At 44.6% G+C, this 4,173-nt stretch overlaps 1 pseudogene; it reads right to left on the minus strand.

Annotated features, from left to right (window-relative positions):
* Positions 1 to 2,203: 2,203 nt before the first annotated feature.
* LOC110564216 (PRELI domain-containing protein 1, mitochondrial-like) lies at positions 2,204 to 3,641 on the minus strand (annotated as a pseudogene).
* Positions 3,642 to 4,173: the final 532 nt, after the last annotated feature.

A 4,173-nucleotide genomic window follows, 5' to 3' on the forward strand; every position in this document is an offset into this window, starting at 1 on the left:
TAAGAGAGCCAGCCACTGAGTTCATGCCAGAGAAAGTTCCTGCTTCCCTTACTAGGGATCCCACATGGAGACTGAGTCTATGGGCTACAAACATTGTCTTTGGTTGGGGTAATAGTCTCTGCAGGGCCCCCAGGGCTCAGTATTTTTGGTTCTGTTGGTCTCCTTTTGGAGTTCCTGTCCCCTCCAGGTCTTTCTATCTCCCCTTCTTTCATAAGATTCCCTGCACTCTGCGCAAAGTTTGGCTATAAGTCTCAGCCTCTGCTTTGATACCTCGATTAGTAGAGTCTTTCAGAGGTCATCTGTGGTAGGATCCTGTCCTGTTTCCTGTCTTCTCCTGCTTCTGTTTCTTTACATTATCTCATCGGATCTTCATGCCAGACCATGGAGTTGACAAATGTTAACTTTTGATCGATGGGATCAAAAGGCTCAAGTGTAAGAAGCAGCATATTAGCTCTGTAGTCATTTAGCACGCAGAGCATTGTCACTTGTTAAGAGTGGCCTCTTACAGGCTCAATGATCTTTCATCTCACTCCTTTTTGCCAGGATTTCTCTCTTGAGTTGTGCTGCCTAGGAAAAACAGATGCATGTGTGCATTCTTAACTTTCCCTTGTTAAGGTAAACTTTTACACAAGGGAAAAAAAATTTAAATACTTTTCAATTGAGACTCAGCTTGAGGCTGCTTTAATCAACAGAATATGAGGAAGGACACTGGTTCTTCCATGGCTCTCATGAATGGCTTGCCCTCACCACCTCCCCATCCATTTGCAGCACTCTCTAAATTGTTATGAACTGAACTATCAGGAGAAAGCCTTAGCAATGAGACACCAGATCAAGTCTCTGGTCAACAGTTACAGCTGAAGCCCAACCTCAGTCATCCCAGCCCAGGGGTCACTCATGTGAGTGGAGGATACTTCATGAGATTCTGAACCTCAGCCACTAACGTAATCACTATTTGATGGTCCAGCTCAGAGTCAGCATTGCGGAGCTGAAAAGGGGGGCCATACTATGATCTGTTGATTGATTGCCTTGGCCCCAGAATCTGCAGGTATAATAAAATGCTGATTGCTGAATGTCAGTGAGTTAAGGATAACATGATAATGCACCCACTGGAATTGAAACATGTAGCGTGAACCAGGTGGAAAGTCACTGAATTTAAAACTCACATGGGAAAAGACTGAAATCTTAACAGTGAGAGCCAGGGTTGTCCCTGACTCTTTTGCCCAGTTGTGGGAACATTTTCCTCCTACTGGGTTGCCTTTCCCAGCCTTCAGGTGATGGTATGTGGGTGGTCTTAGTGTAGCTTATAGCTTGTTATGCTTTACTTGGTTGATGTCCCTGGGAAGCCTGCTCTTCGCTGAAGGGAGGAGGGGACTGGTGGATCTGGGGAAGAAAAGAGGCATGGGACAAGAAGAGGCTGGAAGAATAGGAGGGAGGGGAAACTGTGCTCTGATATAATATATGAGAGGAGAAAAAAAACTGAAAAATCTTGTATTAGGATGCATATGAAACAAAAGCTGCACACTAGACTCAAGATACACACATGTGTACACACTCACACACACACTCACACACATTCATCTCTTTCCTTTCTTTAAACTTAAGTGTATAAGAAATGGCTCCCAATAACACTTGACTTCAAAAAGGCTTGAAAACAAAGCACGTTTCCTGCTCCATCTCTGTTCCTACACTGTCCTCATCCAGAGGAATGCAGCATCTCATCTCAACCTATGAAGTCTTTAACAAGCCACACCAGAAAGAGAAAATTTTTCTTCTTAAATACTGGCAAAAACTTCAGCTATACCCAGTGGTCAAGAATTGAGAGGTGAGGCCCTGATATGATCTCAGAGACTCTTGGATCCAGCATGTAACTCAGCAGCTTGATACCTTCTAAACAGGGTTGTTTGAAGTTTAGAAGCTAGCATATGGAACAGATGCCTGGACTGAACTTTTTAACCTGCATGATTCTAACCAAAAGAGTGTTACCAGTCAATCAAGAAATACCCAAAGAAATAGTTTTCTCACGAAAGTTTGGCAGAGGATACCCTAGAAAACAAAATGACTTAGGCACAGACCTTTGCTAAGAGAATGTCATTTTATCATAACCTCTTAAACATCCATGAAGTCGCTGGGGGAGGAGTAAGAAGGTGAATTCCCAAGGCTCAGAGCAAAGCAGCATGACCCTGCAGAACGTCACGTGCGTGGCTCACAGGGCAGGGAGATCCGGAAGCTTCCGGGGCGAGGCAAAAATTTCTACATATTGGTCACCTCTGCTGGGTCCCGTGGATTCCTTGCCAAAGCCCTGGGTGTTCTCTGTTTCCTCTTTAAAGTTGTCCCACTGTGGCTTCATGAGGATGTCCCCAATAGTCCTCACAGCCGAAGCATTCATCAGAACCGGAGACGGAAGCAGCCGTCTCTTTTAGTACCAGCAAATGTCACTTTCTTCCTAATTCTCTACTTCTGTGATTTTTGTCTGTTCTCTCAAGCTACGCTCAGCACCCCCAAAATATAGACTCCGGTAATTTCTGTGATTAACTGTATGTTAGATACAGCTGTGTACAGGAAGAAATGGTTTTAAATCTAAGAGGAAAAAAAAAATCTCTCCTACTGGGTAAGAAAGAAAAAAAAAAAAAGATCATCATTTTGGAAGAATCTTTTTTGTGGGGGGGGTGTCAATAAAATCAAGTGTTTACTGGGGGCCTGTTATAGGCTAAATATTAGTTCTGGCACTCGGAGAACATCAGAGAGTAAAACAAGGAGTGGAATGTTCAGTTTATGCTTTATTGCTACATTACCTACGTCCTACTTGTGACCTTAGGCAAGTCACTGAGCCTCTGGCCAGTGGGTTTCAAGCAGGCGGTTTCAGTGGACACTGAGCCTGGCATGCTGCAGATAATGAACAGAAAACAGGCCCAAACCCTCCACGCAGACAGCAGAGATGGCTCGAGACTGATTTTTACTTACCAAGTACAGTGTGGAAAAGGAAGAAGAGGTGGAGCCACCCTTGCTGCTGGCTCCATGATTTTCTACTGTTGTCGTTTGGTAGTGACCCCAGGGGCCAGGTCCTTGCCCTTCTCTGTGGCTGGCTTTACGGTCTCCTTTGCTTTCTCTTTGGCCTTTATTGCTGTCTCAACAAGTGTTTTGGAAGAAGAAGTCTCATCAAATAGTTTGGCCAAGATGCTCTCAAAGCCCTTCATTGTCTTGGTCGCTTTGCTTCTGAGGCAGACAAGACCAAATTCCTGGACCCCTCTGGAGATGTCAAAAAAGCGAGAGGAGACCCAGGCTTGCCAAGGGATTTCAGCCCGGCAGCTGTTGTCAGAATTCACACGGTAAACACATTGTTCCTCCACAACCACCAGCAGGGTGTGGTTGCTGTTCAGGGTGAAGGCGGTCATGGTCTGAGTCTGTGGGTCCTCAACAGAGTCTTCCAGGATGTGGTCCCGGTGAGCAGTATTGACAGTCACTCTGTCCAACATGGCATCGCCAGTCATGTTGGTCTTGGTCAGGACAGGGCTTTCTGGTCAGGGGTCACCTCCAGGTACACTATGTCTTCACTGAAGACATGTTTTCTGTTGCCAGGATGTAGCAAAGGGTTGGGTCTAAGAACTTCAGAGTACGCTCTGTTCCAGGAAATGCTTCACCATCATGTAGGCCAGGCAGGCCCAGCACCCCACAGCGTCACGGCACAAAGCCTGGTGGGATGCAGGTGACCAGGCTCACAGCTTAGTCATCAATGTGCCTACATCACTTCTGCCAACATGAGGGACTGGATTACATAACACTATTTAAACTATGACATACAGAAGAATAAGAAAAATTGTAGACTTAAAAACATCTGACAGAAACATACCTTTGTAATTCATATTATCAAAATTATATGATCCCACATTTGCTAGTCCTTCTCTCCTTCCACCGGTCTGACACAATACACTTTCACAGTACAAATAACGGGACAAAATGTCTAAGACCTAGCTATATCCTACACTTCTTATTCATGGCATGCCACTAAAAAACTAAATGCCATCAATAAAAAGCAGGCTCTCGTCATTTGTGGCTATGAGCTAAATGATTCATTCAAATGTAAATGGAAAAATAATAAACACTTTTCAATGAAAGGAAACAGTCCCTGGAATAGGTCCCCATAATGACCCATAGTTCTTCAGAGGTGTTATTTGA

The sequence above is a fragment of the Meriones unguiculatus genome, chromosome 3 (genome assembly GCF_030254825.1).
Source record: "Meriones unguiculatus strain TT.TT164.6M chromosome 3, Bangor_MerUng_6.1, whole genome shotgun sequence".
Classification (NCBI taxonomy): domain Eukaryota; kingdom Metazoa; phylum Chordata; class Mammalia; order Rodentia; family Muridae; genus Meriones; species Meriones unguiculatus.